Raw genomic sequence first — 13,305 nt, 5'->3', positions numbered from 1 at the left:
AGGGTAATTCTATTTTTAGTTTTTTAAGGAACCTCCATACTGTTCTCCATAGTGGCTGTATCAATTTACATTCCCACCAACAGTGCAAGAGGGTTCCTTTTCCTCCACACCCTCTCCAGCATTTCTTGTTTGTAGATTTTCTGATGATGCCCCATTCTAACTGAGGTGATATCTCATTGTAGTTTTGATTTGCATTTCTCTAATAATTAGTGATGTTGAGCAGCTTTTCATGTGCTTATTGGCCATCTGTATGTCTTCTTTGGAGAAATGTCTATTTAGGTCTTCTGCCCATTTTTGGATTGGGTTGTTTGGGGTTTTTTTTTTTTTTGGGGGTTGTTTGTTTTTTTAATACTGAGCTGCATGAGCTGTTTATATATTTTGGAGATTACTCCTTTGTTGATTCGTTTGCAAATATTTTCTCCCATTCTGAGGGTTGTCTTTTCGTCTTGTTTGTAGTTTCCTTTGCTGTGCAAAAGCTTTTAACTTTCATTAGATCCCATTTGTTTATTTTTGTTTTTATTTTCATTACTCTAGGAAGTGGATCAAAAAAGATCTTGGTGTGATTTATGTCAAAGAGTGTTCTTCCTGTGTTTTGCTCTAAGAGTTTTATAGTGTCCGGTCTTACATTTAGGTCTCTAATCCATTTTGAGTTTATTTTTGTGTATGGTGTTAGGGAGGGTTCTAATTTCATTCTTTTACATGTAGCTGTCCAGTTTTCCCAGCACCACTTATTGAAGAGACTGTCTTTTCTCCATTGTATAACCTTGCCTCCTTTGTCATAGATTAGTTGACCACAGGTGCGTGGGTTTATGTCTGGACTTTCTGTCCTGTTCCATTGATCTATATTTCTGTTTTTCTGCCAGTGCCATATTGTCTTGGTTACTATAGCTTTGTAGTATAGTTTGAAGTCAGGGAGTCCGATCCCTCCAGCTCCGTTTTCTTCCCTCAAGTCCTCATTGGCTATTCGGGGTCTTTTGTGTCTCCATACAAATTTTAAGATTTTTTGTTTTAGTTCTGTAAAAAATGTCATTGGTAATTTGATAGGGATTGCATTGACTCTGTAGATTGCTTTGGGTAGTATAGTCATTTTCACAGTATTGATTCTTCCAATCCAAGAACATGGTATATCTCTCCATCTGTTTGTATCATCTTTAATTTCTTTTATCAGTGTCTTATAGATTTCTGCCTACAGATCTTTTGTCTCCCTAGGTAGGTTTATTCCTAGGTATTTTATCCTTTTTGTTGCAATGGTAAATGGGAGTGTTTCCTTAATTTCTCTTTTAGATTTGTCATCATTAGTGTATAGGAATGCAAGAGATTTCTGTGCATTAATTTTATATCCTGTAACTTTACCAGATTCATTGATTAGCTCTAGTAGTTTTCTGGTGGCATCTTTAGGATTCTCTATGTATAGTATCATGTCATCTGCAAACAGTGACAGTTTTAGTTCTTCTTTTCCAATATGGATTCATTTTATTTCTTTTTCTACCCTGATTATGGTGGCTAGGACTTCCAAAACTATGTTGAATAAAAGTGGCGAGAGTGGACATCCTTGTCTTGTTCCTGATCTTAGAGGAAATGCTTTCAGGTTTTCACCATTGAGTGTGATGTTAGCTGTGGGTTTGTTATATATGGCTTTATTATTTTGAGGTAGGTTCCCTCTATGCCCACTTTCTGAAGGTTTTTATCAAAAATGTGTGTTGAATTTTGTTAGAAGCTTTTTCTTCATCTATTGAGATGATTGTATGGTTTTTATTCTACAATTTGTAATGTGGCGTATCACACTGATTGATTTGTGGACATTGAAAAATCCTTACATCCCTGGGATAAATCCCACTTGATCATGGTGTATGATCCTTTTAATGTATTGTTGGATTCGGTTTGCTGAGATTTTTGCATCCATGTTCATCAGTGATATTGGCCTGTAAGTTTCTTTTTTTGTGATATCTTTGTCCAGTTTTGGTATCAGGTGATGGTGGTCTTATAGAAGGAGTTTGGGAGTGTTCCTTCCTCTGCAGTTTTTTGGAATAGTCGCAGAAGGATGGGTGTGATTGAGGTGCTCGTATGTTGGGTGCATATATATTTACAATTGCAGTATCTCCTTCTTGTATTGATCCCTTGATCATTATGTAGTGTTCTTCTTTGTTTCTTCTAACAGTCTTTATTTTAAAGTCTGTTTTGTCTGATATGAGTATTGCTACTCCAGCTTTTTTTTACTTTCCATTTGCATGGAATACCTTTTTCCATCCCCTCACTTTCAGTCTGTATGTGTCCTTAGATCTGAAGTGAGCCTCTTGTAGACAGCATATATGTAGGTCTTGTATTTGTATCCATTCAGCCAGTCGGTGTCTTTTGGTTGGAGCATTTAATCCAATTACATTTAAGGTAATTATTGATATGTATGTTCTTATTACCATTTTGTTAATTGTTTTGGATTTGTTTTTGTAGGTCTTTTTTCTTCCCATTTTCTTTTGTTCTTTTCTCTTGTGATTTGATGACTACGTGGTTTTTTTTAATATATAAATTTATTTATTTATGTATTTATTTTTGGCTGCATTGGGTCTTTGTTGGTGCACGCGGGCTTTGTCTAGTTGTGGCACACTGGGGCTGCTCTTCGTTGTGGTGCACAGGCTTCTCATTGTGGTGGCTTCTCTTGTGGTGGAGCACGGGCTGTAGGTGTGCAGGCTTCAGTAGTTGTGGCTTGCAGGCTCTGTAGTTGTGTCTTGTGGGCTCTAGAGCACAGGCTTAGTAGTTGTGGCGCATGGGCTTAGTTGCTCCACAGCATGTGGGATCTTCCCGGACCAGGGCTCAAACTCGTTTCCCCTGCATCAGCTATGACTATAGTCATAGTCCCATGACTATGTTTAGAGTTGTGTTTTATAGCTTTTTCTTTTTTGTATGTGTATCTATTGTAGATTTTTGGTTTGTGGTTATTGTGAGGTTTTTATATAGCAGTCTCTCTATATATTTTTATATGTGTGATTGCTTTAAGTTGCTGGTCTCTTAATTGCAAATGCATTTCCGATATCTTGCATTTGTACTCTTCTCTTCTCATGATTGCTGGTTTTGACTTCATATTTGTGTGTAGATGATTTCCTACCTTTACTGTATGTTTATCTTTACTGGTGAGCTTTGTCATTGGTAATTTTCTTTTTTCTAGTTGTGGCCTTTTCTTTCCCATCTAGAGAAGTTCCTTTAGCATTTGTTGTAAAGTTGGTTTGGTGGTGCTGAATTCTCTTAGCTTTTGCTTGTCTGTAAAGCTTTTGATTTCTCTGTCAAAGCTGAACAAGAGCCTTGCTAGGTAGAGCATTCTTGGTTGTAGGTTTTCCCCTTTGATCACTTTAAATATATCATGGCACTCCGTTCTGGCCTGCAGAGTTTCTGGGGGAAAAAACAGCTGATAGCCTTATGGGGATTCCCTTGTATGTTATTTGTTGCTTTTCCCTTGTTGCTTTTAACATTTTCTCTTTGTTTTTAATTTTTATCAGTTTGATTAATATGTGTCTCAGAATGTTCCTCCTTGGGTTTATCCTGTATGGAACTCTCTGTACTTCCTGGACTTGAGTGATTGTTTCCTTTCCTGTGTTAGGGAAATTTTCAGCTATTATCTCTTCAAATATTTTCTCAGGCCCTTTTTCTCTCTCTTCTCCTTCTGGGACCCCTATAATGCGAATGTTGGTGCATTTAATGTGTCCCAGAGGTTTCTTAGATTGTCCTCATTTCTTTCCATTCTTCTTTCTTTATTCTGTTCCTCAACAGTGATTTCCACCATCCGTCTTCCAGTCTCGTTTATTCTGCAATTGATTCCTTCTGGTGTATTTTTAATTTCAGCTATTGTATTGTTCATCTCTATGTCTTTGTTTCTTAAATTTTCTAGCTCTTTTTTTTTTTTTTTTTTGCGGTACGCGGGCCTCTCACTGTTGTGGCCTCTCCCATTGTGGAGCACAGGCTCCGGACGCGCAGGCTCAGCGGCCATGGCTCACGGGCCCAGCTGCTCCGCGGCATGTGGGATCTTCCCGGACCAGGGCACGAACCCGTGTCCCCTGCATCAGCAGGCGGACTCTCAACCACTGCGCCACCAGGGAAGCCCTAAATCTTCCAGCTCTTTATTAAACATTTCTTGTATCCTCTCGGTCTGTGCCTCCATTCTTTTTCTGAGATTTTGGATCATCTTTACTATCATCACTCTGAAATCTTTTTCGGGTAGATTGACTATCTCCACTTCACTTAGTTCTTTTTGGGTTTTGTCTGGTTTCTTTGTCTGGAACATATTTCTCTGCCATCTCATTTTGTCTAACTTTCTGTGTTTGTGGTCTCTGTTCCTCAGGCTGCAGGATTGTAGTTCCTTTTGCTTCTGGCGTGTGCCCCCGGTGGGTGAGGTTGGTTCAGGGGCTTGTGCAGGCTTCCTGGTGGGAGGGACTGGTGCCTGCCCACTGGTGTGTGGAGCTGGGTCTTATCCTTCTGGTGGGCAGTGGTGTGTTTATAAGCAGCTGTTGGTTCAGGACAACTTTAGGCAGCCTGTCTGCTGATGGGTAGGGCTGTGTTCCCACCCTGTTGGTTGTTTGGCCTGAGACGTCCCAACACTGGAGCCTGCAGGCTTTCAGGTGGGGCAGGTCTTGGTGCCAAAGTGGCAACCTCAGGAGAGCTCACTCTGGGACCTCTACCACCAGTGGCCTTGCCCCTGGTGTGAGCCCCAGCCAACCCCCTCCTCCCCGGGAGACACCCCAAGACCTGCAGGTACATCTGGCCCAGACTCCTATGGAGTCACTGCTTTGCCCTGGGTCCCAGTGCATGTGAAAACTTGTGTGCTCCCTCCAAGAGTGGAGTCTGTATTTCCCCCAGTCCTCTGGAGCTCCTGCACTCAATCCCTGCTGACCTTCAAAGTCAAATGCTCTGGGGGCTCCTCCTCCTGTTGCCAGTCCCCCGCTGGGGAGCCTGACGTGGGGCTCAGAACTCTCACTCCTATGGGAGAACCTCTGTGATATAATTATTTTCCAGTTTGTGGGTTGCCCGCCTGGCAGGTATGGGATTGATTATATCGTGAAAGCGCCCCTCCTACCATCTCATTGTGGCTTCTTTTTCTTTGGATGTAGAATATCTTTTTTGGTAGGTTTCCATCTTTTTTGTTAGTGGTTGCTCAGTTAGTTGTGATTTTGGTGTTTTCATGAGAGGAGTTGAGCTCAAGTCCTTCTACTCCCCCATCTCGTCCTTATCTCCACAACACACTTATTCTTTTACATAAGAAGATGAGACTAATATTAGGACCAGTGCACACTAATTTTTACAATGCCCTGTTGTTTAAGTACCTATGATTGCGTAACTACCCCAAAATGTGGCTGTGTAAAAATTAATTTAATATGTTCATGGATTCAGTGGGTCAGGAATTTGGACAGCATAGTAGGAATGGCTCGTCTGCTGCCTGATGTCAGTGGTTGAACTGAGAAGTCTCAAAGACTAAGTGTTGACAGCTGGGGGTTGGGTGATCCTAGAGTATTTACTCACATGTCTGGCATCCAGCCTAGGAAAACTCAAAGACTAGGATTGCTGACTAGAGCATCTGTAAGTGGCCTCTCCATATGGTTTGGGCTTCCTCACCCAAGTATACCAGCCTTAGAGTAGTAGAACTTCTTAATGGCAGCTCAGGGCTCCAGAAGAAAGTGTCTCAGCAAACAAGGTGGAACCACATTGTCTTTCCTGACCTAGCTTCTAAAGTTATGTAGCATTGTTTTAGCTGTATTCTCTTGGTTATACGAGAGTCAAAAATCCACTCACATTCAAGGGAAGAAAAGATAGACTCTCATATCTTCGTAGTAGGAGTGTCAGTACGACTTTTATTATTATAAAGGAGCATGTGAAATGGACGATATGGATGTGATCATCTTTGGAAAATACAGCCTGTTATCCCTGTCCATGTATGAAATGTTGCTGTAATAGACAGCCCACCTTAAGGTATTGCCTAGCTATTGGAGTCCTTTGCTGGCTATACCCTCTTACCCAAATGTCTCCAAGGAGCCTGTTGGTCAGAGGACTATGACCTTGTTCCTAGTTATCAATAGTTAGCTATTAATGAGAATTACATGGACTTTCTGGAGAAGATGGAATACTTAAAATTCACACAGTTTACACTGAACCTTTGTCATGAAGCCTCTTAGTGTTTTGGGAGAATACCTGTGTGACACAGACATATGTATACATAGACCTATGATTATTATTTCATTACAATTTAGTTAATGTAGTTGAAATTTTAGAAAAGTGGGGTAAAAGGATTGTTTTTTACTTAGGAGATAGTTATGTGTTTCTGCTACATCATATCATAGGAGCAAGATGTTAACTGGTTGTATTTTACTGAAAGTGAGAATATTTTTGTTTTTTGTAGGTATGCAGTATGAGGAGGAGGAGGATGAAATCCCCCAGATTTGTGGCAAGAGGCATGCTAGATTGTAATCAGGTAACTTTTTAGACCAAACTGAATCAACTTGAAAAGCACTATAACCTATACAGGGATTTCCTGCTAATTCTGTTTTTGAAAATTAAATGTTCTATATGAATATGCTACATGAGAGCTGGTTTCTCATTTTATTTATTTATTTAAATATTTAACTTTAACTTTTGAAGTATTTCCGACCTACACAAAAGTTACACAAAGAAATCATGTATGTACTTCACCCAGGTTCCATAAATGTTAACCTTATATTACATTTTCTTTGTCTTTTCCTTTTTCTCTCTCTCTACGTATATTTTTTTTCTGAAACATTTGAGAGTAATTTGGTTACATAAGAACATTCTTTTACGTACTCATAATAGAACTCATCAAAATCAGGAAATTATATATGAATACAGTTATCTTATTTAATTTAGAAACCATATCCAAATTCTGCCAGTTGTCCTACTAACGTTGTTTATAACAAAATAAAAAAAATTTTTTTGATCCTGGATCCAACATAAGAGCACATAGTGCAGTTAGTTTCCATGCCTTATTTTTTTGTCTCCCATAATCTACAACAGTTTCTCACTCTTTTTCTGTTTTTCCTTACCTTGACATTTTTGAAGAATACAGACCAGTTACTTTTTAGAATGCCCCTCAGTTTGGGTTTCCTCATAATTGGATTCAGATGATTACTTTTGGAAACAGTGAATTTTCTGCTCTTAGTGCATTATATCAGGAGGCACATGATGCCTATTAGGTGCTGTTAATTTGATTCCTTTGTTTTCTCATTATTTTAAATGGTTGAAGTTACAGTAGGTGGTAGTATTTCAACACAAATTCCCATTCAATTCTGAGTATAATTAACTGTAGTAAAAGTCAGTAAGAAGCCTTACATATAGGTAAGAAGAGTAATTTTTAACTAAATAAAGTAACATCCTGCTACAGGATGTAAAATGTAAAAACTCTCCTCTCTTACCAAACTGACAGTTGCTTTGTATATAGTAACATTATGATGCCTCTTTGAGCCTTGCCATCTCCAAGATGCACATCCTCTCAGTTGACCCTTTCTCCTTTTTCAAAGAACACATGCTTCTGACATTCTACTATTGTATTTGGAGGATAAGTGAACCTGTCTTGAACATTGTTTTGTTAAAAATCTATTGAGTTTTTGGTGTGTAAATACATATCTATTTTCCCTATTAAACATGGCTATAAAAACTTCTTACTGAGATATTTTGTATTTTCTATGATGTTTGAGTATTAAACACCAAGAGACATTTTATTAGTAAATGCCTATATTCTGTAGGCTATGCCTAAATTCTGTAATCTCTAGGGAGAAAGAATATTTTGATCTTAGCCAAAAGAGAATTGTTTTCAATGTATGTGACAGGTTGCTCAAGGATAAAATACTCTATTTGACCAGTCATTGCATTTAACATTTGTTACAAAATAAATTATTAGATGCTTATACTTGAATTGATTATAGGTGCTTTGGCTATTGTGAGATGACATTTTGTTTTTTCACTATTTAACATCAAGTGATCTGTCCCAAGCATTGTGAATGTGATATTACTTAATATAACCAATGCTTTTCAATAAGATGATTTCTTGTACAATTATGATGGTAGATGGCATAAATATGAACTATTCATAGAGTTTAGGTGTTTAAAGAATAGCATTTGAATGAAGTACTACTGTTCTAATGATTTGGGGGAAACTAACTATGGTTCAGCTCCGTGGGGGACTGAAACTTGTTCATAGTTTTGTAAAGATTTTTCATTGTAAATTGTCCATAAAAACCATTGCTATTTATCTTACGGACAGTGCCTTCTAGGTGCTTCTTACATATCAATGGCTAACCCAGATCATTGTGAGAAATTTTTCTTTCCTGTCAGCTCACAGTCTCTACTGAAGGAAATTGCCCCCACCATTCTCGAGGCCATACCTTGTACAGGGATGATTGTGTACTGTGTTCTCTACCATAGCATCTGACTTCTAATATTGGTGGCCATGGTGGATTGAATCAGGGTGGGACTTTGACCCAAAGCCAGCCAATCTGTAGGCTGGCCAGTAACCTGTGTGGTAATCTGATGATGTCAAAATGGGAGGCTGATGATTAGTTGGGCTACACATGTTGTTTCAGAAAATTAATCTGAGGATGGGGGAGTTAGTTACTAAGGAGAGGAGGCTAGAAGCTGAGTCCAGCTATGCAGCTCTTCCTGTGTGGTGGTGAGGGGAGAGATTCCTCTTGCACTTATATCTACTTGTATCTTCATTGTATAGCTCCTTCCCCATCCCTGACATGAACAAGTGTCTATTCCTTATAAACAGTACATCTACTCTTTTAGATTCTTTGTTCTTCTTTAAGGCATCATTCTGTGATTTCTCTCTATCTACACTACTAATTCTGATCTCTCACTCTTGCTCCATTTGTTATCATCAGTCATTTGCTGAATATTTTCACTTCAGTGACTTATTCTCATCTTACCTTTAACATATTCAAAATAGAATAATTTTAACCTAAAGTTGAAATTCTTACCCATTCCATATTTTAGTCATTGATATCATCATCTTCACGGTCATTCAAATGGAGGGTTTTTTTGTTTTTTGTGTTTTTTTTTTACAAGAAACGCTGTTTAACTTTTGAGGTGATAAAAAAGTAAAATAACAACGAAATATTTTGTTTTTACATGTCATGTTGAATCAGACAACAACTTAAACAAAATCGTTTGTTCTTAGAGTATATGGAAATGAGCAATCCTCCATACTCATAGCAGAAATATTAAGTGGCACAAATCTCTGAACAGCATTTGGGCAATTTAAATATTAAACGTTAATTCCAATGAATCATACATTTTCTGAAGAAAATAATTATATACATCAGCTTTTAAGAATTTGCAAAGGGTGTTTATCTCCAAGTTGTTTATGATAGAGGGAAAAAAAGGGAGGAAACAATCTAGCAACCTATATGTTTATCAAGAGGAAATTGTTATATTATGGTACAAACATTAAAGGAAAGATAAAAGTCATTAAAATTATAGTGCAAATAATTATTTGTGGTCATGGAAGTTGACTATGGCGTATTGTCAAATTAAGAAAGCAGTTTCAAGCAAGGTTTATAGCATGATTCCATTTTTGTTAAATCATGTGTATAAATATAGAGAAATTTGGGAGGAGATGCAAGAAATGTTAACAGAAGATCTGTCTGCATAATAGGATTATGTGTTGCCGTAATTTTTTCATTGTCCATAATTTTTTCATTGTCTAAAGAGATTTTAAATTTAGAAAATGTACAGTGAATATACATATAGTTCATACAAAAAAAACAAACAGATTTTCTCATTCTTTCATAGCTAAAGTATTGCCACGGAAATATTTTAATATTTCTTTTGTACTGGTAATATATGAAACAGAAGACTTGAATATATGGTTACAGGAAACAACAAAGCAGAGTAAAAAAAAATAAAACAACAACAACAAAACTATTTTTAGACACCTTTGGTATGAGAGAATCAGAATTTTAAAAGTAATTACTTAAATGTAAATAAATAACTCTTGCATCTATTTCCGAAGTGGATTTCAAACAGCACACAGTAAAAGTCAGTATAATAAAACCCTTTTTAAAAAGTATAGAGGAGCTGAGTAATATAGAGGAAAGGCAGAAGAGAATAAAAGATCTGGGAATGGGACTGAAATAAAAATCATGCTGGAAAGCAGCCTAAGTGATACAACTTCCATTTATCAGAAAATCAATTAGCGAACTTCTGATCAATCAAGGCTAAAAGTGAGCCTTCATAGGTTGCATAGCTCTTAAGGTCTAATAAAGGAGACGTGGAGTTCATAAACTTTTACTGTTTTGAACCCTGAGACAATATCACTACATGTTACAACGTATAACAGAGATTAGAAAACACAGTTGTTAAAGAGAATGTCTGTGTTTTCTATATATGACTTTTGTAATGTTGGTACCTGGTTCAAAACTTAAAGCATAATTTTATGCTGTATATGTATGAAGAGAATTAAGAGTAGGCCAACTTTTTTTTTTTTTTTTTTTTTTTTTTAGCAGTACGCGGGCCTCTCACTGTTGTGGCCCCTCCCATCGCGGAGCACAGGCTCCGGGACGTGCAGGCCCAGCGGCCATGGCTCACGGGCCCAGCTGCTCTGCGGCATGTGGGATCCTCCCGGACCGGGGCACGAACCCGTGTCCCCTGCATCGGCAGGCAGACTCTCAACCACTGCGCCACCAGGGAAGCCCCTAGGCCAACTTTTTGACCTGAAATGATACAGGCTTATAACTTAAGAAATGTGGAAGTTAAGGTTTTACTATTCAAGTCACAATTTTGATAACCAGCAAGCACCTGGATTATGTCAACCAATGGAAAGAACAGTAAAATATCCTATAAAGCAGGTTTGTAGGCAACATTAAAAAACTCCATCATTAATTTCAGCCATCAGAAAAACACCATTTCAGGATATAAATTGAAAGGAAATTCAACTATTTCCTAGTATTTTAAACATTAATTCAAAATGAAATTAGATATTGAGTTTGTAGTAGCAATTTTTAAACTTTGGTTTCTTTAAAAAAAATAGGTGAGAAATTAGAAGATTTCTGTTTGTAACAAATTACTTTGCAATCCTTGGGTATAAGAACTACTTTGGGCATATTTTCATGGAAGAAATTGAAGCTAGCAATATTATTAAAATAAGAAAAAGTATGCAATAAATGCAAATAATTACCACACTTCAGTTGGTTCAAAATGCAGTAAAAATATATCTAATTATACTTATTGCTATTAGCACTACATCAAAATCAGAAAAATATACCATATTATAATTAGATGGTGTGCCTCTATAAAAAGAACCGAGGTTCTAAGATTCACTTATTTTTCCTCCAAAGAAAAATAAATAGCTTTGTATACAAAACCTTCGATCCTAATGTTTACTAAACTAAGCACCCATCAGTTGGGATTTGAAATTTACTGAGGACAATTCAGGCAGAGATCACTAACATCCCCCAAGCTGCTACAAACACTGGCTGGTGCATTAAGTTTTCCTCCCCTACAGCCTCTGGGCCAGGGTGATGTTGAGCGGCTTGGAACCCAAGATGCGGCCATTCATCTCAGTCATTGCTTTAGTGGCCTCCTCAGGAGAGGAGAAGCAGATCAAGCCAAACCCTTTGTTTCGCCCTTCTTCCTGCATTACCTTAACTCTGCTAATTGATCCAAATGAAGAAAATTCCCTCCGTAGCTTTTCATCATCAGTGGTCTCATCCAGGTTCTTAATATAGAGTTTTGCCCCCAGGCACTGCCGAAATCTTTCCTGTTTCAGCTGTTCAGACATTTGCTTTAACTCAGCCTGTCACTCTGCTTTCTTTTGTGCCCGGCCTACAAAAAGCAGTTGTCCATTTATGTCCTTTCCATTCATTTCTTCAGCAGCCTTTTTGGCAGCCTCATGGCTATCAAAACTCACAAAGCCAAAAAGCCTTTGGATTTCCCACTGGAATCTGTCATCACCTTAACACTCAGGGTTTTCCCATATTTGCTGAAAACTTCCCTCAGTCTCTCATCATCCATGTCATCGCCGAAGTTTTTGATGTAAACATTGGTGAACTCACTGGCTTTGTTTTGGAGCTCGGCTTCCCGATCTTTGCGGCTTTTGAATCTGCCAACAAACAGCCTGCAGTCCTTAAGCAGTGCCCCATTCATCTCCTGGATGGCCCTGTTGGTGGCAATCTGGTTCTGAAAGTGTACGAACGCATAGCACCTGGAGCTGTGATCATCACTCATCATCTTGGAGGACAGGATCTTCCCAAAAGATGAAAAGTGTTCATAAAGGGTTTTGTTATCAATAGATTTGTCCAGATTCTTGATGAACACGTTCCCAATTCCAGATTTCCTCAAGTAGGCGTCACGCTGAGACCACATGAGACGGATGGATTTGCCCTTTATAGGGTCAAAGTTCGTGGTGTCCGGGGCCTTCTGGGCATCTGCCAGCTGCAGAAAGTTCACGTAGGCATAGCCCAGAGAGCGGCAGGTGACCAGGTCCCTGCAGATGCGGATAGACAGCACGGGCCTCACAGCGCTGAACTTCTTAAACAGCAGGTCCTCGGTGACATCCGCGTGGAGGTCACCCACGTACAGGGAGGCCTGGCGGTACTTGGCAGCTACATGCATCTCCTGGCTCCTCACCACCACAAGCCGGTCCCTAAGGAGCTCCTGTTGTGACTTCTGCAGGAGGGTGGCCCGGGCTCATGCGTGGTGGCCTCAGAGTCAGCGCTCTGAGGCCAGGCGATGCGGTTCATTCATGTACAGCTCCCCAGGCTCGGGCAGCACCCTCAGTCAAAAGCCCCTCAGCAACCAGTCCGGCCAACCCTGGAAGGGGGCGACAGAACCTTGAAATCTCAAAGAAGGATTCCTAGGTCAAGCCGGTCCTTCCCGGCCACTTGGTGAGGAATCTTCGAGTGGCGGGCTGGCCCTCCATCTCAGCGTTCTCCACAGCCATTCTCCGGTGGCTGGCTTCTGACTAAAAATAGGCCTCGCTCAGGCCGGTTTAAAGTTACAGCCGCCGGGGGAAAGAATTCCACAAGTGGCGTCTGAGGCGGCGGCCCGGAACGCGGCGCGCGGGCGGCGGGCGCGGGGCCCCGGAGCCCCGAACCGACCGAGACCAGGTCGTGCAGGCGCCGCCGGCCGCATGCGCCCTGACCAACCCCGGCCACTCTCCTCCCTGCAGACCCCGCCTAGAGTTCTTATTTTATCTTTTTTTAATCCTTTTTAAAAATTATATAAGTTTCAGGAATACAGCATTATAGTTCAACATCTGTATATACAACAGAGTGATCACCACCGTAGTCTAGTTACCATCCATCATCGTACAGTTGA

The 13,305-nt window shown here is 39.5% G+C and overlaps 1 protein-coding gene and 1 pseudogene across 1 annotated transcript in view; both read right to left on the bottom strand.

Annotated features, from left to right (window-relative positions):
- SPINK2 (serine peptidase inhibitor Kazal type 2) overlaps window positions 1-13,305 on the bottom strand; it is a 208,017-nt gene that overhangs the window by 131,736 nt on the left and 62,976 nt on the right. The gene's annotated exons all lie outside the window — the stretch shown is intronic.
- LOC101285255 (polyadenylate-binding protein 4-like) lies at window positions 11,486-12,600 on the bottom strand (annotated as a pseudogene).

Source organism: Orcinus orca, chromosome 4, assembly GCF_937001465.1.
Source record: "Orcinus orca chromosome 4, mOrcOrc1.1, whole genome shotgun sequence".
Taxonomy (NCBI): Eukaryota; Metazoa; Chordata; class Mammalia; order Artiodactyla; family Delphinidae; genus Orcinus; species Orcinus orca.
The sequence above is the reverse complement of the archived record's forward strand: the minus strand, read 5'-3'. Positions and strand labels throughout refer to the sequence as shown.